This window comes from Phyllobates terribilis, unplaced genomic scaffold (assembly GCF_046119375.1).
Source record: "Phyllobates terribilis strain yellow unplaced genomic scaffold, ASM4611937v1 Scaffold_10__3_contigs__length_209671492, whole genome shotgun sequence".
In the NCBI taxonomy this organism is placed as follows: Eukaryota; Metazoa; Chordata; class Amphibia; order Anura; family Dendrobatidae; genus Phyllobates; species Phyllobates terribilis.
The window spans coordinates 199,757,626-199,780,624 of NW_027362770.1; the positions used below are offsets into that span (position 1 = coordinate 199,757,626).

General features: G+C 29.6%; 1 protein-coding gene across 1 annotated transcript in view; it reads left to right on the forward strand.

Annotated features, from left to right (window-relative positions):
* Positions 1–22,999, forward strand: part of SOX5 (SRY-box transcription factor 5) — a 581,616-nt gene that overhangs the window by 26,452 nt on the left and 532,165 nt on the right. The window lies entirely within an intron of this gene.

Sequence of the window (22,999 nt, forward strand, 5' to 3'; positions counted from 1 at the left end):
TATTATATGTGGAGTATTATATCATACTGAGTGTTCTATTATATGTGGAGTATTATATCACACTGAGCGTTCTATTATATGTGGAGTATTATATCACACTGAGCGTTCTATTATATGTGGAGTATTATATCATACTGAGCGTTCTATTATATGTGGAGTATTATATCATACTGAGTGTTCTATTATATGCGGAGTATTATATCATACTGAGCGTTCTATTATATGTGGAGTATTATATCATACTGAGTGTTCTATTATATGTGGAGTATTATATCACACTGAGTGTTCTATTATATGTGGAGTATTATATCACACTGAGCGTTCTATTATATGTGGAGTATTATATCATACTGAGTGTTCTATTATATGTGGAGTATTATATCACACTGAGCGTTCTATTATATGTGGAGTATTATATCATACTGAGTGTTCTATTATATGTGGAGTATTATATCACACTGAGTGTTCTATTATATGTGGAGTATTATATCACACTGAGTGTTGTATTATCTGTGGAGTATTATATCATACTGAGTGTTGTATTATCTGTGGAGTATTATATCATACTGAGTGTTCTATTATATGTGGAGTATTATATCATACTGAGTGTTGTATTATCTGTGGAGTATTATATCATACTGAGTGTTCTATTATATGTGGAGTATTATATCACACTGAGTGTTCTATTATATGTGGAGTATTATATCACACTGAGTGTTCTATTATATGTGGAGTATTATATCACACTGAGCGTTCTATTATATGTGGAGTATTATATCACACTGAGCGTTCTATTATATGTGGAGTATTATATCATACTGAGTGTTCTATTATATGTGGAGTATTATATCATACTGAGTGTTCTATTATATGTGGAGTATTATATCACACTGAGCGTTCTATTATATGTGGAGTATTATATCATACTGAGTGTTCTATTATATGTGGAGTATTATATCATACTGAGTGTTCTATTATATGTGGAGTATTATATCACACTGAGTGTTCTATTATATGCGGAGTATTATATCATACTGAGTGTTCTATTATATGTGGAGTATTATATCATACTGAGTGTTCTATTATATGTGGAGTATTATATCATACTGAGTGTTCTATTATATGTGGAGTATTATATCACACTGAGTGTTCTATTATATGTGGAGTATTATATCATACTGAGTGTTCTATTACATGTGGAGTATTATATCATACTGAGTGTTCTATTATATGTGGAGTATTATATCATACTGAGTGTTCTATTATATGTGGAGTATTATATCATACTGAGCGTTCTATTATATGTGGAGTGTTATATCATACTGAGTGTTCTATTATATGTGGAGTATTATATCATACTGAGTGTTCTATTATATGTGGAGTATTATATCATACTGAGCGTTCTATTATATGTGGAGTGTTATATCATACTGAGCGTTCTATTATATGTGGAGTGTTATATCATACTGAGTGTTCTATTATATGTGGAGTATTATATCATACTGAGTGTTCTATTATATGTGGAGTATTATATCATACTGAGTGTTCTATTATATGTGGAGTATTATATCATACTGAGTGTTCTATTATATGTGGAGTATTATATCATACTGAGTGTTCTATTATATGTGGAGTGTTATATCATACTGAGCGTTCTATTATATATGGAGTATTATATCATACTGAGTGTTCTATTATATGTGGAGTATTATATCATACTGAGTGTTCTATTATATGTGGAGTATTATATCATACTGAGTGTTCTATTATATGTGGAGTATTATATCATACTGAGTGTTCTATTATATGTGGAGTATTATATCATACTGAGTGTTCTATTATATGTGGAGTATTATATCATACTGAGTGTTCTATTATATGTGGAGTATTATATCATACTGAGTGTTCTATTATATGTGGAGTATTATATCATACTGAGTGTTCTATTATATGTGGAGTATTATATCATACTGAGCGTTCTATTATATGTGGAGTATTATATCATACTGAGTGTTCTATTATATGTGGAGTATTATATCATACTGAGTGTTCTATTATATGTGGAGTATTATATCATACTGAGCGTTCTATTATATGTGGAGTATTATATCATACTGAGCGTTCTATTATATGTGGAGTATTATATCATACTGAGCGTTCTATTATATGTGGAGTATTATATCATACTGAGCGTTCTATTATATGTGGAGTATTATATCATACTGAGTGTTCTATTATATGTGGAGTATTATATCATACTGAGTGTTCTATTATATGTGGAGTATTATATCATACTGAGCGTTCTATTATATGTGGAGTATTATATCATACTGAGTGTTCTATTATATGTGGAGTATTATATCATACTGAGCGTTCTATTATATGTGGAGTATTATATCATACTGAGCGTTCTATTATATGTGGAGTATTATATCATACTGAGTGTTCTATTATATGTGGAGTATTATATCATACTGAGCGTTCTATTATATGTGGAGTATTATATCATACTGAGTGTTATATTATATATGGAGTATTATATCATACTGAGCGTTCTGTTATATGTGGAGTATTATATCACACTGAGTGTTCTATTATATGTGGAGTATTATATCATACTGAGCGTTCTATTATATGTGGAGTATTATATCATACTGAGTGTTATATTATATATGGAGTATTATATCATACTGAGCGTTCTGTTATATGTGGAGTATTATATCACACTGAGCGTTCTATTATCTGTGGAGTATTATATCATACTGAGCGTTCTATTATATGTGGAGTATTATATCATACTGTGTGTTCTATTATATGTGGAGTATTATATCATACTGAGCGTTCTATTATATGTGGAGTATTATATCATACTGAGTGTTATATTATATATGGAGTATTATATCATACTGAGTGTTCTATTATATGTGGAGTATTATATCATACTGTGTGTTCTATTATATGTGGAGTATTATATCATACTGAGCGTTCTATTATATGTGGAGTATTATATCATACTGAGTGTTATATTATATATGGAGTATTATATCATACTGAGCGTTCTGTTATATGTGGAGTATTATATCACACTGAGCGTTCTATTATCTGTGGAGTATTATATCATACTGAGTGTTCTATTATATGTGGAGTATTATATCATACTGAGTGTTCTATTATATGTGGAGTATTATATCACACTGAGTGTTCTATTATATGTGGAGTATTATATCATACTGAGCGTTCTGTTATATGTGGAGTATTATATCATACTGAGCGTTCTGTTATATGTGGAGTATTATATCATACTGAGTGTTCTATTATATGTGGAGTATTATATCATACTGTGTGTTCTATTATATGTGGAGTATTATATCATACTGAGCGTTCTATTATATGTGGAGTATTATATCATACTGAGCGTTCTATTATATGTGGAGTATTATATCATACTGAGTGTTCTATTATATGTGGAGTATTATATCATACTGAGCGTTCTGTTATATGTGGAGTATTATATCACACTGAGTGTTCTATTATATGTGGAGTATTATATCATACTGAGTGTTATATATGGAGTATTATATCATACTGAGTGTTCTATTATCTGTGGAGTATTATATCACACTGAGCGTTCTGTTATATGTGGAGTATTATATCATACTGAGCGTTCTATTATATGTGGAGTATTATATCATACTGAGTGTTCTATTATATGTGGAGTATTATATCATACTGAGCGTTCTATTATATGTGGAGTATTATATCATACTGAGCGTTCTATTATCTGTGGAGTATTATATCATACTGAGCGTTCTGTTATATGTGGAGTATTATATCATACTGAGCGTTCTATTATATGTGGAGTATTATATCATACTGAGTGTTCTATTATCTGTGGAGTATTATATCATACTGAGCGTTCTGTTATATGTGGAGTATTATATCATACTGAGTGTTATATATGGAGTATTATATCATACTGAGTGTTCTATTATCTGTGGAGTATTATATCACACTGAGCGTTCTGTTATATGTGGAGTATTATATCACACTGAGCGTTCTATTATATGTGGAGTATTATATCATACTGAGCGTTCTATTATATGTGGAGTATTATATCATACTGAGCGTTCTATTATATGTGGAGTATTATATCATACTGAGCGTTCTATTATATGTGGAGTATTATATCATACTGAGTGTTCTATTATCTGTGGAGTATTATATCATACTGAGCGTTCTGTTATATGTGGAGTATTATATCATACTGAGCGTTCTATTATATGTGGAGTATTATATCATACTGAGCGTTCTATTATCTGTGGAGTATTATATCATACTGAGTGTTCTATTATCTGTGGAGTATTATATCATACTGAGCGTTCTATTATCTGTGGAGTATTATATCATACTGAGTGTTCTATTATATGTGGAGTATTATATCATACTGAGTGTTCTATTATATGTGGAGTATTATATCATACTGAGTGTTCTATTATCTGTGGAGTATTATATCATACTGAGCGTTCTATTATCTGTGGAGTATTATATCACACTGAGTGTTCTATTATATGTGGAGTATTATATCATACTGAGCGTTCTGTTATATGTGGAGTATTATATCATACTGAGTGTTCTATTATCTGTGGAGTATTATATCATACTGAGTGTTCTATTATATGTGGAGTATTATATCACACTGAGTGTTCTATTATATGTGGAGTATTATATCATACTGAGTGTTCTGTTATATGTGGAGTATTATATCATACTGAGCGTTCTATTATATGTGGAGTATTATATCATACTGAGCGTTCTATTATATGTGGAGTATTATATCATACTGAGTGTTCTGTTATATGTGGAGTATTATATCATACTGAGTGTTCTATTATATGTGGAGTATTATATCATACTGAGCGTTCTATTATATGTGGAGTATTATATCACACTGAGTGTTATATTATATGTGGAGTATTATATCATACTGAGTGTTCTATTATCTGTGGAGTATTATATCATACTGAGTGTTCTATTATCTGTGGAGTATTATATCACACTGAGCGTTCTATTATATGTGGAGTATTATATCATACTGAGCGTTCTATTATATGTGGAGTATTATATCATACTGAGTGTTATATTATATGTGGAGTATTATATCATACTGAGTGTTCTATTATATGTGGAGTATTATATCATACTGAGCGTTCTATTATCTGTGGAGTATTATATCATACTGAGCGTTCTATTATATGTGGAGTATTATATCATACTGAGCGTTCTATTATATGTGGTGTATTATATCATGCTGAGTGTTCTATTATATGTGGAGTATTATATCATACTGAGCGTTCTATTATATGTGGAGTATTATATCATACTGAGCGTTCTATTATATGTGGAGTATTATATCATACTGAGTGTTATATTATATGTGGAGTATTATATCATACTGAGCGTTCTATTATATGTGGAGTATTATATCATACTGAGCGTTCTATTATATGTGGAGTATTATATCATACTGAGCGTTCTATTATATGTGGTGTATTATATCATGCTGAGTGTTCTATTATATGTGGAGTATTATATCATACTGAGCGTTCTATTATATGTGGAGTATTATATCATACTGAGCGTTCTATTATATGTGGAGTATTATATCATACTGAGCGTTCTATTATATGTGGAGTATTATATCATACTGAGCGTTCTATTATCTGTGGAGTATTATATCATACTGAGCGTTCTATTATATGTGGAGTATTATATCATACTGAGCGTTCTATTATATGTGGAGTATTATATCATACTGAGCGTTCTATTATATGTGGAGTATTATATCATACTGAGCGTTCTATTATATGTGGAGTATTATATCATACTGAGCGTTCTATTATATGTGGAGTATTATATCATACTGAGCGTTCTATTATATGTGGAGTATTATATCATACTGAGCGTTCTATTATCTGTGGAGTATTATATCATACTGAGCGTTCTATTATATGTGGAGTATTATATCATACTGAGCGTTCTATTATATGTGGAGTATTATATCATACTGAGCGTTCTATTATATGTGGAGTATTATATCATACTGAGCGTTCTATTATATGTGGAGTATTATATCATACTGAGCGTTCTATTATATGTGGAGTATTATATCATACTGAGGGTTCTATTATATGTGGAGTATTATATCATACTGAGTGTTATATTATATGTGGAGTATTATATCATACTGAGTGTTCTATTATATGTGGAGTATTATATCATACTGAGCGTTCTATTATATGTGGAGTATTATATCATACTGAGGGTTCTATTATATGTGGAGTATTATATCATACTGCGCGTTCTATTATATGTGGAGTATTATATCATACTGAGCGTTCTATTATATGTGGAGTATTATATCATACTGAGTGTTCTATTATATGTGGAGCATTATATCATACTGCGCGTTCTATTATATGTGGAGTATTATATCATACTGAGCGTTCTATTATATGTGGAGTATTATATCATACTGAGCGTTCTATTATATGTGGAGTATTATATCACACTGAGTGTTCTATTATATGTGGAGTATTATATCATACTGAGCGTTCTATTATATGTGGAGTATTATATCACACTGAGTGTTCTATTATATGTGGAGTATTATATCATACTGAGCGTTCTATTATATGTGGAGTATTATATTATACTGAGCGTTCTATTATATGTGGAGTATTATATCATACTGTGTGTTCTATTATATGTGGAGTATTATATCATACTGAGTGTTCTATTATATGTGGAGTATTATATCACACTGAGTGTTCTATTATATGTGGAGTATTATATCATACTGAGCGTTCTATTATATGTGGAGTATTATATCACACTGAGTGTTCTATTATATGTGGAGTATTATATCATACTGAGCGTTCTATTATATGTGGAGTATTATATCATACTGAGTGTTCTATTATATGTGGAGTATTATATCATACTGAGCGTTCTATTATATGTGGAGTATTATATCATACTGAGTGTTCTATTATATGTGGAGTATTATATCATACTGAGCGTTCTATTATATGTGGAGTATTATATCATACTGAGTGTTCTATTATATGTGGAGTATTATATCATACTGAGCGTTCTATTATATGTGGAGTATTATATCATACTGAGCGTTCTATTATATGTGGAGTATTATATCATACTGAGCGTTCTATTATATGTGGAGTATTATATCATACTGTGTGTTCTATTATATGTGGAGTATTATATCATACTGAGTGTTCTATTATATGTGGAGTATTATATCATACTGAGCGTTCTATTATATGTGGAGTATTATATCATACTGAGCGTTCTATTATATGTGGAGTATTATATCATACTGTGTGTTCTATTATATGTGGAGTATTATATCATACTGAGCGTTCTGTTATATGTGGAGTATTATATCATACTGAGCGTTCTGTTATATGTGGAGTATTATATCATACTGAGCGTTCTATTATATGTGGAGTATTATATCATACTGAGCGTTCTATTATATGTGGAGTATTATATCACACTGAGCGTTCTATTATATGTGGAGTATTATATCATACTGAGTGTTCTATTATATGTGGAGTATTATATCACACTGAGTGTTCTATTATATGTGGAGTATTATATCATACTGAGTGTTCTATTATATGTGGAGTATTATATCATACTGAGCGTTCTGTTATATGTGGAGTATTATATCATACTGAGTGTTCTATTATATGTGGAGTATTATATCATACTGTGTGTTCTGTTATATGTGGAGTATTATATCATACTGAGTGTTCTATTATATGTGGAGTATTATATCATACTGAGTGTTCTATTATATGTGGAGTATTATATCATACTGAGCGTTCTGTTATATGTGGAGTATTATATCATACTGAGCGTTCTATTATATGTGGAGTATTATATCACACTGAGTGTTCTATTATATGTGGAGTATTATATCATACTGAGTGTTCTGTTATATGTGGAGTATTATATCACACTGAGTGTTCTATTATATGTGGAGTATTATATCATACTGAGTGTTCTATTATATGTGGAGTATTATATCATACTGAGCGTTCTGTTATATGTGGAGTATTATATCACACTGAGTGTTCTATTATATGTGGAGTATTATATCATACTGAGCGTTCTGTTATATGTGGAGTATTATATCACACTGAGTGTTCTATTATATGTGGAGTATTATATCATACTGTGTGTTCTATTACATGTGGAGTATTATATCATACTGAGTGTTCTATTACATGTGGAGTATTATATCATACTGAGTGTTCTATTATATGTGGAGTATTATATCATACTGAGTGTTCTATTATATGTGGAGTATTATATCACACTGAGCGTTCTATTATATGTGGAGTATTATATCATACTGAGTGTTCTATTATATGTGGAATATTATATCATACTGAGTGTTCTATTATATGTGGAGTATTATATCACACTGAGTGTTCTATTATATGTGGAGTATTATATCATACTGAGTGTTCTATTATATGTGGAGTATTATATCATACTGAGCGTTCTGTTATATGTGGAGTATTATATCATACTGAGTGTTCTATTATATGTGGAGTATTATATCATACTGAGCGTTCTATTATATGTGGAGTATTATATCATACTGAGCGTTCTATTATATGTGGAGTATTATATCATACTGAGCGTTCTATTATATGTGGAGTATTATATCATACTGAGCGTTCTATTATTTGTGGAGTATTATATCATACTGAGTGTTCTATTATATGTGGAGTATTATATCACACTGAGTGTTCTATTATATGTGGAGTATTATATCACACTGAGTGTTCTATTATATGTGGAGTATTATATCATACTGAGCGTTCTATTATATGTGGAGTATTATATCATACTGAGCGTTCTGTTATATGTGGAGTATTATATCATACTGAGCGTTCTATTATATGTGGAGTATTATATCACACTGAGTGTTCTATTATCTGTGGAGTATTATATCATACTGAGCGTTCTGTTATATGTGGAGTATTATATCATACTGAGCGTTCTGTTATATGTGGAGTATTATATCATACTGAGCGTTCTATTATATGTGGAGTATTATATCATACTGAGTGTTCTATTATATGTGGAGTATTATATCATACTGAGCGTTCTGTTATATGTGGAGTATTATATCATACTGAGCGTTCTATTATATGTGGAGTATTATATCACACTGAGTGTTCTATTATCTGTGGAGTATTATATCACACTGAGTGTTCTATTATATGTGGAGTATTATATCACACTGAGTGTTCTATTATATGTGGAGTATTATATCACACTGAGTGTTCTATTATATGTGGAGTATTATATCATACTGACTGTTCTGTTATATGTGGAGTATTATATCATACTGAGTGTTCTATTATATGTGGAGTATTATATCATAATGAGCGTTCTATTATATGTGGAGTATTATATCACACTGAGTGTTCTATTATATGTGGAGTATTATATCACACTGAGTGTTCTATTATATGTGGAGTATTATATCATACTGACTGTTCTGTTATATGTGGAGTATTATATCATACTGAGTGTTCTATTATATGTGGAGTATTATATCATAATGAGCGTTCTATTATATGTGGAGTATTATATCACACTGAGTGTTCTATTATATGTGGAGTATTATATCACACTGAGTGTTCTATTATATGTGGAGTATTATATCATACTGAGCGTTCTATTATATGTGGAGTATTATATCATACTGAGCGTTCTGTTATATGTGGAGTATTATATCACACTGAGTGTTCTATTATATGTGGAGTATTATATCATACTGAGTGTTCTATTATATGTGGAGTATTATATCACACTGAGTGTTATATTATATGTGGAGTATTATATCACACTGAGCGTTCTATTATATGTGGAGTATTATATCACACTGAGTGTTCTATTATATGTGGAGTATTATATCATACTGAGTGTTCTATTATATGTGGAGTATTATATCACACTGAGTGTTCTATTATATGTGGAGTATTATATCATACTGAGTGTTCTATTATATGTGGAGTATTATATCACACTGAGTGTTATATTATATGTGGAGTATTATATCATACTGAGCGTTCTGTTATATGTGGAGTATTATATCACACTGAGTGTTCTATTATATGTGGAGTATTATATCATACTGAGTGTTCTATTATATGTGGAGTATTATATCACACTGAGTGTTATATTATATGTGGAGTATTATATCACACTGAGCGTTCTATTATATGTGGAGTATTATATCACACTGAGTGTTATATTATATGTGGAGTATTATATCATACTGAGTGTTCTATTATATGTGGAGTATTATATCATACTGAGTGTTCTATTATATGTGGAGTATTATATCATACTGAGTGTTCTATTATATGTGGAGTATTATATCATACTGAGTGTTCTATTATATGTGGAGTATTATATCACACTGAGTGTTATATTATATGTGGAGTATTATATCATACTGAGCGTTCTGTTATATGTGGAGTATTATATCATACTGAGTGTTCTATTATATGTGGAGTATTATATCATACTGAGTGTTCTATTATATGTGGAGTATTATATCATACTGAGCGTTCTGTTATATGTGGAGTATTATATCATACTGAGTGTTCTATTATATGTGGAGTATTATATCACACTGAGTGTTATATTATATGTGGAGTATTATATCATACTGAGCGTTCTGTTATATGTGGAGTATTATATCATACTGAGTGTTCTATTATATGTGGAGTATTATATCATACTGAGCGTTCTGTTATATGTGGAGTATTATATCATACTGAGTGTTCTATTATATGTGGAGTATTATATCATACTGAGCGTTCTGTTATATGTGGAGTATTATATCATACTGAGCGTTCTATTATATGTGGAGTATTATATCATACTGAGCGTTCTATTATATGTGGAGTATTATATCACACTGAGCGTTCTATTATATGTGGAGTATTATATCATACTGAGCGTTCTATTATATGTGGAGTATTATATCATACTGAGCGTTCTATTATATGTGGAGTATTATATCACACTGAGCGTTCTATTATATGTGGAGTATTATATCATACTGAGCGTTCTATTATATGTGGAGTATTATATCATACTGAGCGTTCTATTATATGTGGCGTATTATATCATACTGAGTGTTATATTATATTTGGAGTATTATATCATACTGAGTGTTCTATTATATGTGGAGTATTATATCATACTGAGCGTTCTATTATATGTGGAGTATTATATCATACTGAGCGTTATATATGTGGAGTATTATATCACACTGAGTGTTCTATTATATGTGGAGTATTATATCATACTGAGCGTTCTGTTATATGTGGAGTATTATATCATACTGAGCGTTCTATTATATGTGGAGTATTATATCATACTGAGCGTTCTATTATATGTGGCGTATTATATCATACTGAGTGTTATATTATATTTGGAGTATTATATCATACTGAGTGTTCTATTATATGTGGAGTATTATATCATACTGAGCGTTCTATTATATGTGGAGTATTATATCATACTGAGCGTTATATATGTGGAGTATTATATCACACTGAGTGTTCTATTATATGTGGAGTATTATATCATACTGAGTGTTCTATTATATGTGGAGTATTATATCATACTGAGCGTTCTATTATATGTGGAGTATTATATCATACTGAGTGTTCTATTATACGTGGAGTATTATATCATAATGAGCGTTCTATTATATGTGGAGTATTATATCATACTGAGTGTTCTATTATATGTGGAGTATTATATCATACTGAGTGTTCTATTATATGTGGAGTATTATATCATACTGAGTGTTCTATTATATGTGGAGTATTATATCATACTGAGCGTTCTATTATATGTGGAGTATTATATCATACTGAGCGTTCTGTTATATGTGGAGTATTATATCATACTGAGCGTTCTATTATATGTGGAGTATTATATCACACTGAGTGTTCTATTATATGTGGAGTATTATATCATACTGAGCGTTCTATTATATGTGGAGTATTATATCATACTGAGCGTTCTATTATATGTGGAGTATTATATCATACTGAGTGTTCTATTATATGTGGAGTATTATATCATAATGAGCGTTCTATTATATGTGGAGTATTATATCACACTGAGTGTTCTATTATATGTGGAGTATTATATCATACTGAGTGTTCTATTATATGTGGAGTATTATATCATACTGAGTGTTCTATTATATGTGGAGTATTATATCATAATGAGCGTTCTATTATATGTGGAGTATTATATCACACTGAGTGTTCTATTATATGTGGAGTATTATATCATACTGAGTGTTCTATTATATGTGGAGTATTATATCATACTGAGTGTTCTATTATATGTGGAGTATTATATCATACTGAGCGTTCTATTATATGTGGAGTATTATATCATACTGAGCGTTCTATTATATGTGGAGTATTATATCATAATGAGCGTTCTATTATATGTGGAGTATTATATCACACTGAGTGTTCTATTATATGTGGAGTATTATATCACACTGAGTGTTCTATTATATGTGGAGTATTATATCATACTGAGTGTTCTATTATATGTGGAGTATTATATCATACTGAGCGTTCTATTATATGTGGAGTATTATATCATACTGAGCGTTCTATTATATGTGGAGTATTATATCATACTGAGTGTTCTATTATATGTGGAGTATTATATCATACTGAGCGTTCTATTATATGTGGAGTATTATATCATACTGAGTGTTCTATTATATGTGGAGTATTATATCATACTGAGCGTTCTATTATATGTGGAGTATTATATCACACTGAGCGTTCTATTATATGTGGAGTATTATATCATACTGAGTGTTCTATTATATGTGGAGTATTATATCATACTGAGTGTTCTATTATATGTGGAGTATTATATCATAATGAGCGTTCTATTATATGTGGAGTATTATATCACACTGAGTGTTCTATTATATGTGGAGTATTATATCATACTGAGTGTTCTATTATATGTGGAGTATTATATCATACTGAGTGTTCTATTATATGTGGAGTATTATATCATAATGAGCGTTCTATTATATGTGGAGTATTATATCACACTGAGTGTTCTATTATATGTGGAGTATTATATCATACTGAGTGTTCTATTATATGTGGAGTATTATATCACACTGAGTGTTCTATTATATGTGGAGTATATCATACTGAGTGTTCTATTATATGTGGAGTATTATATCATAATGAGCGTTCTATTATATGTGGAGTATTATATCACACTGAGTGTTCTATTATATGTGGAGTATTATATCACACTGAGCGTTCTATTATATGTGGAGTATTATATCATACTGAGCGTTCTATTATATGTGGAGTATTATATCACACTGAGTGTTCTATTATATGTGGAGTATTATATCATACTGAGCGTTATATATGTGGAGTATTATATCACACTGAGTGTTCTATTATATGTGGAGTATTATATCATACTGAGCGTTCTGTTATATGTGGAGTATTATATCATACTGAGTGTTCTATTATATGTGGAGTATTATATCATACTGAGTGTTCTATTATGTGTGGAGTATTATATCATACTGAGTGTTCTATTATATGTGGAGTATTATATCATACTGAGTGTTCTATTATATGTGGAGTATTATATCATACTGAGTGTTCTATTATATGTGGAGTATTATATCATACTGAGCGTTCTATTATCTGTGGAGTATTATATCATACTGAGCGTTCTATTATCTGTGGAGTATTATATCATACTGAGCGTTCTATTATATGTGGAGTATTATATCATACTGAGCGTTCTGTTATCTGTGGAGTATTATATCACACTGAGCGTTCTATTATATGTGGAGTATTATATCATACTGAGCGTTCTATTATATGTGGAGTATTATATCATACTGAGCGTTCTGTTATATGTGGAGTATTATATCACACTGAGCGTTCTATTATATGTGGAGTATTGTATCATACTGAGCTTTCTATTATATGTGGAGTATTATATCATACTGAGCGTTCTATTATATGTGGAGTATTATATCATACTGAGCTTTCTATTATATGTGGAGTATTATATCATACTGAGCGTTATATTATATGTGGAGTATTATATCATACTGAGCGTTCTATTATATGTGGAGTATTATATCATACTGAGCGTTCTATTATATGTGGAGTATTATATCATACTGAGCGTTCTATTATATGTGGAGTATTATATCATACTGAGTGTTATATTATATGTGGAGTATTATATCACACTGAGCGTTCTATTATATGTGGAGTATTATATCATACTGAGCTTTCTATTATATGTGGAGTATTATATCATACTGAGCGTTATATTATATGTGGAGTATTATATCATACTGAGCGTTCTATTATATGTGGAGTATTATATCATACTGAGCTTTCTATTATATGTGGAGTATTATATCATACTGAGCGTTATATTATATGTGGAGTATTATATCATACTGAGCGTTCTATTATATGTGGAGTATTATATCATACTGAGCGTTCTATTATATGTGGAGTATTATATCATACTGAGCGTTCTATTATATGTGGAGTATTATATCATACTGTGTGTTCTATTATATGTGGAGTATTATATCATACTGAGTGTTCTATTATATGTGGAGTATTATATCATACTGAGCGTTCTATTATATGTGGAGTATTATATCATACTGAGCGTTCTATTATATGTGGAGTATTATATCATACTGTGTGTTCTATTATATGTGGAGTATTATATCATACTGAGCGTTCTATTATATGTGGAGTATTATATCACACTGAGTGTTCTATTATATGTGGAGTATTATATTATACTGAGTGTTCTATTATATGTGGAGTATTATATCATACTGAGCGTTCTATTATATGTGGAGTATTATATCACACTGAGTGTTCTATTATATGTGGAGTATTATATCATACTGAGTGTTCTATTATATGTGGAGTATTATATTATACTGAGTGTTCTATTATATGTGGAGTATTATATCATACTGAGTGTTATATTATATGTGGAGTATTATATCATACTGAGTGTTCTATTATATGTGGAGTATTATATCATACTGAGTGTTATATTATATGTGGAATATTATATCATACTGAGCGTTCTATTACATGTGGAGTATTATATCATACTGAGCGTTCTATTATATGTGGAGTATTATATCACACTGAGCGTTCTATTATATGTGGAGTATTATATCATACTGAGTGTTATATTATATGTGGAGTATTATATCACACTGAGCGTTCTATTATATGTGGAGTATTATATCATACTGAGTGTTCTATTATATGTGGAGTATTATATCATACTGAGTGTTCTATTATATGTGGAGTATTATATCATACTGAGTGTTCTATTATATGTGGAGTATTATATCATACTGAGTGTTCTATTATATGTGGAGTATTATATCATACTGAGTGTTCTATTATATGTGGAGTATTATATTATACTGAGTGTTCTATTATATGTGGAGTATTATATCATACTGAGTGTTATATTATATGTGGAGTATTATATCATACTGAGTGTTATATTATATGTGGAATATTATATCATACTGAGCGTTCTATTACATGTGGAGTATTATATCATACTGAGTGTTCTATTATATGTGGAGTATTATATCATACTGAGCGTTCTATTATATGTGGAGTATTATATCATACTGAGCGTTCTATTATATGTGGAGTATTATATCATACTGAGTGTTCTATTATATGTGGAGTATTATATCATACTGAGCGTTCTATTATATGTGGAGTATTATATCATACTGAGCGTTCTATTATATGTGGAGTATTATATCATACTGAGCGTTCTATTATATGTGGAGTATTATATCATACTGAGTGTTCTATTATATGTGGAGTATTATATCATACTGAGCGTTCTATTATTTGTGGAGTATTATATCATACTGAGTGTTCTATTATATGTGGAGTGTTATATCACACTGAGTGTTCTATTATATGTGGAGTGTTATATCATACTGAGTGTTCTATTATATGTGGAGTGTTATATCATACTGAGTGTTCTATTATATGTGGAGTATTATATCATACTGAGTGTTCTATTATATGTGGAGTGTTATATCATACTGAGTGTTCTATTATATGTGGAGTGTTATATCATACTGAGCGTTCTATTATATGTGGAGTATTATATCATACTAAGTGTTCTATTATATGTGGAGTATTATATCATACTGAGTGTTCTATTATATGTGGAGTATTATATCATACTGAGTGTTCTATTATATGTGGAGTATTATATCATACTGAGCGTTCTATTATATGTGGAGCGTTATATCATACTGAGCGTTATATTATATGTGGAGTATTATATCATACTGAGTGTTCTATTATATGTGGAGTGTTATATCATACTGAGTGTTCTATTATATGTGGAGTGTTATATCATACTGAGTGTTCTATTATATGTGGAGTGTTATATCATACTGAGCGTTATATTATATGTGGAGTATTATATCATACTGAGTGTTCTATTATATGTGGAGTATTATATCATACTGAGTGTTATATTATATGTGGAGTATTATATCATACTGAGTGTTCTATTATATGTGGAGTATTATATCATACTGAGCGTTCTATTATATGTGGAGTATTATATCATACTGAGCATTATATGTGGAGTATTATATCATACTGAGCGTTCTATTATATGTGGAGTATTATATCATACTGATCTTTATATTATATGTGGAGTATTATATCATACTGAGTGTTCTATTATATGTGGAGTATTATATCATACTGAGCGTTCTATTATATGTGGAGTATTATATCATACTGAGCGTTCTATTATATGTGGAGTATTATATCATACTGAGTGTTCTATTATATGTGGAGTATTCTATCATACTGAGTGTTCTATTATATGTGGAGTGTTATATCATACTGAGTGTTCTATTATATGTGGAGTATTATATCATACTGATCTTTATATTATATGTGGAGTATTATATCATACTGAGTGTTCTATTATATGTGGAGTATTATATCATACTGAGCGTTCTATTATATGTGGAGTGTTATATCATACTGAGCGTTATATTATATGTGGAGTATTATATCATACTGAGTGTTCTATTATATGTGGAGTGTTATATCATACTGAGTGTTCTATTATATGTGGAGTGTTATATCATACTGAGCGTTATATTATATGTTGAGTATTATATCATACTGAGCGTTCTATTATCTGTGGAGTATTATATCATACTGAGCGTTCTATTATATGTGGAGTATTATATCATACTGAGTGTTCTATTATATGTGGAGTATTATATCATACTGAGTGTTATATTATATGTGGAGTATTATATCATACTGAGTGTTCTATTATATGTGGAGTATTATATCATACTGAGCGTTCTATTATATGTGGAGTATTATATCATACTGAGCGTTCTATTATATGTGGAGTATTATATCATACTGAGTGTTCTATTATATGTGGAGTATTATATCATACTGAGTGTTCTGTTATATGTGGAGTATTATATCATACTGAGCGTTCTATTATCTGTGGAGTATTATATCATACTGAGCGTTCTATTATATGTGGAGTATTATATCATACTGAGTGTTCTATTATATGTGGAGTATTATATCATACTGAGCGTTCTATTATATGTGGAGTATTATATCATACTGAGTGTTATATTATATGTGGAGTATTATATCATACTGAGCGTTCTATTATATGTGGAATGTTATATCATACTGAGCGTTCTATTATATGTGGAGTATTATATCATACTGAGTGTTCTATTATATGTGGAGTATTATATCATACTGAGTGTTCTATTATATGTGGAGTATTATATCATACTGAGTGTTATATTATATGTGGAGTATTATATCATACTGAGTGTTCTATTATATGTGGAGTATTATATCATACTGAGTGTTCTGTTATATGTGGAGTATTATATCATACTGAGCGTTCTATTATATGTGGAGTATTATATCATACTGAGCGTTCTATTATATGTGGAGTATTATATCATACTGAGTGTTCTATTATATGTGGAGTATTATATCACACTGAGCATTATATTATATGTGGAGTATTATATCATACTGAGTGTTCTGTTATATGTGGAGTATTATATCATACTGAGCGTTCTATTATATGTGGAGTATTATATCATACTGAGTGTTCTGTTATATGTGGAGTATTATATCATACTGAGTGTTCTATTATATGTGGAGTATTATATCATACTGAGTGTTCTGTTATATGTGGAGTATTATATCATACTGAGCGTTCTATTATATGTGGAGTATTATATCATACTGAGTGTTCTATTATATGTGGAGTATTATATCATACTAAGCGTTCTATTATATGTGGAGTATTATATCATACTGAGTGTTCTATTATATGTGGAGTATTATATCATACTGAGCGTTCTATTATATGTGGAGTATTATATCATACTGAGTGTTCTATTATATGTGGAGTATTATATCATACTGAGCGTTCTATTATATGTGGAGTATTATATCACACTGAGCATTATATTATATGTGGAGTATTATATCATACTGAGTGTTCTATTATATGTGGAGTATTATATCATACTGAGTGTTCTGTTATATGTGGAGTATTATATCATACTGAGCGTTCTATTATATGTGGAGTATTATATCATACTGAGTGTTCTATTATATGTGGAGTATTATATCATACTAAGCGTTCTATTATATGTGGAGTATTATATCATACTGAGTGTTCTATTATATGTGGAGTATTATATCATACTGAGCGTTCTATTATATGTGGAGTATTATATCATACTGAGTGTTGTATTATATGTGGAGTATTATATCATACTGAGTGTTCTATTATATGTGGAGTATTATATCATACTGAGCGTTCTATTATATGTGGAGTATTATATCATACTGAGCGTTCTATTATATGTGGAGTATTATATCATACTGAGCGTTCTATTATATGTGGAGTATTATATCATACTGAGTGTTCTATTATATGTGGAGTATTATATCATACTGAGCATTATATTATATCTGGAGTATTATATCATACTGAGTGTTCTATTATATGTGGAGTATTATATCATACTGAGTGTTCTATTATTTGTGGAGTATTATATCATACTGAGCGTTCTATTATATGTGGAGTATTATATCATACTGAGCGTTCTATTATATGTGGAGTATTATATCATACTAAGCGTTCTATTATATGTGGAGTATTATATCATACTGAGTGTTCTATTATATGTGGAGTATTATATCATACTGAGTGTTCTATTATATGTGGAGTATTATATCATACTGAGCGTTCTATTATATGTGGAGTATTATATCATACTGAGCGTTCTATTATATGTGGAGTATTATATCATACTGAGTGTTCTATTATATGTGGAGTATTATATCATACTGAGCATTATATTATATGTGGAGTATTATATCATACTGAGTGTTCTATTATATGTGGAGTATTATATCATACTGAGTGTTCTATTATTTGTGGAGTATTATATCATACTGAGCGTTCTATTATATGTGGAGTATTATATCATACTGAGCGTTCTATTATATGTGGAGTATTATATCATACTGAGTGTTCTATTATTTGTGGAGTATTATATCATACTGAGCTTCTATTATATGTGGAGTATTATATCATACTGAGTGTTCTATTATATGTGGAGTATTATATCATACTGAGCATTATATTATATGTGGAGTATTATATCATACTGAGTGTTCTATTATATGTGGAGTATTATATCATACTGAGCATTATATTATTTGTGGAGTATTATATCATACTGAGTGTTCTATTATATGTGGAGTATTATATCATACTGAGCGTTCTGTTATATGTGGGGTATTATATCATACTGAGTGTTATATTATATGTGGAGTATTATATCATACTGAGCGTTCTATTATATGTGGAGTATTATATCATACTGAGTGTTATATTATATGTGGAGTATTATATCATACTGAGTGTTATATTATATGTGGAGTATTATATCATACTGAGTGTTCTATTATATGTGGACTATTATATCATACTGAGTGTTCTATTATATGTGGAGTATTATATCACACTGAGCGTTCTATTATATGTGGAGTATTATATCACACTGAGCATTATATTATATGTGGAGTATTATATCACACTGAGCATTATATTATATGTGGAGTATTATATCATACTGAGCGTTCTATTATATGTGGAGTATTATATCACACTGAGCGTTCTATTATATGTGGAGTATTATATCACACTGAGCATTATATTATATGTGGAGTATTATATCACACTGAGCGTTCTATTATATGTGGAGTATTATATCATACTGAGCGTTCTATTATATGTGGAGTATTATATCATACTGAGCGTTCTATTATATGTGGAGTATTATATCATACTGCGCGTTCTATTATATGTGGAGTATTATATCATACTGAGTGTTCTATTACATGTGGAGTATTATATCATACTGAGTGTTCTATTACATGTGGAGTATTATATCATACTGCGCGTTCTATTATATGTGGAGTATTATATCATACTGAGTGTTCTATTATATGTGGAGTATTATATCATACTGAGTGTTCTATTATATGTGGAGTATTATATCATACTGAGCGTTCTATTATATGTGGAGTATTATATCATACTGAGTGTTCTATTATATGTGGAGTATTATATCATACTGAGCGTTCTATTATATGTGGAGTATTATATCATACTGAGTGTTCTATTATATGTCGAGTATTATATCACACTGAGTGTTCTATTATATGTGGAGTATTATATCATACTGTGCGTTCTATTATATGTGGAGTATTATATCATACTGCGCGTTCTATTATATGTGGAGTATTATATCATACTGAGCGTTCTATTACATGTGGAGTATTATATCATACTGAGTGTTCTATTACATGTGGAGTATTATATCATACTGCGCGTTCTATTATATGTGGAGTATTATATCATACTGAGTGTTCTATTATATGTGGAGTATTATATCATACTGAGCGTTCTATTATATGTGGAGTATTATATCATACTGAGCGTTCTATTATATGTGGAGTATTATATCATACTGAGCGTTCTATTACATGTGGAGTATTATATCATACTGAGTGTTCTATTACATGTGGAGTATTATATCATACTGCGCGTTCTATTATATGTGGAGTATTATATCATACTGAGTGTTCTATTATATGTGGAGTATTATATCATACTGAGTGTTCTATTATATGTGGAGTATTATATCATACTGAGCGTTATATTATATGTGGAGTATTATATCATACTGAGTGTTCTATTATATGTGGAGTATTATATCATACTGAGCGTTCTATTATTTGTGGAGTATTATATCATACTGAGTGTTCTATTATATGTGGAGTATTATATCATACTGAGTGTTCTATTATTTGTGGAGTATTATATCATACTGAGTGTTCTATTATATGTTGAGTATTATATCATACTGAGTGTTCTATTATCTGTGGAGTATTATATCATACTGAGCGTTCTATTATATGTGGAGTATTATATCATACTGAGTGTTCTATTATATGTGGAGTATTATATCATACTGAGTGTTCTATTATATGTGGAGTATTATATCATACTGAGCGTTATATTATATGTGGAGTATTATATCATACTGAGTGTTCTATTATATGTGGAGTGTTATATCATACTGAGCATTATATTATATGTGGAGTATTATATCATACTGAGTGTTCTATTATATGTGGAGTATTATATCATACTGAGTGTTCTATTATTTGTGGAGTATTATATCATACTGAGTGTTCTATTATATGTTGAGTATTATATCATACTGAGTGTTCTATTATCTGTGGAGTATTATATCATACTGAGCGTTCTATTATATGTGGAGTATTATATCATACTGAGTGTTCTATTATTTGTGGAGTATTATATCATACTGAGTGTTATATTATATGTGGAGTGTTATATCATACTGAGCATTATATTATATGTGGAGTATTATATCATACTGAGTGTTCTATTATATGTGGAGTATTATATCATACTGAGCGTTCTATTATATGTGGAGTATTATATCATACTGAGCATTATATTATATGTGGAGTATTATATCATACTGAGTGTTCTATTATATGTGGAGTATTATATCATACTGAGTGTTCTATTATTTGTGGAGTATTATATCATACTGAGTGTTCTATTATATGTGGAGTATTATATCATACTGAGTGTTCTATTATATGTGGAGTATTATATCATACTGAGTGTTCTATTATATGTGGAGTATTATATCATACTGAGCGTTCTATTATATGTGGAGTATTATATCATACTGAGCGTTCTATTATATGTGGAGTGTTATATCATACTGCGCGTTCTATTATATGTGGAGTATTATATCATACTGAGCGTTCTATTATATGTGGAGTATTATATCATACTGAGCGTTCTATTATATGTGGAGTATTATATCATACTGAGTGTTCTATTATATGTGGAGTATTATATCATACTGAGCGTTCTATTATATGTGGAGTATTATATCATACTGAGTGTTCTATTATATGTGGAGTATTATATCATACTGAGCGTTCTATTATATGTGGAGTATTATATCACACTGAGCGTTCTATTATATGTGGAGTATTATATCACACTGAGTGTTCTATTATATGTGGAGTATTATATCATACTGAGTGTTCTATTATATGTGGAGTATTATATCATACTGAGTGTTCTATTATATGTGGAGTATTATATC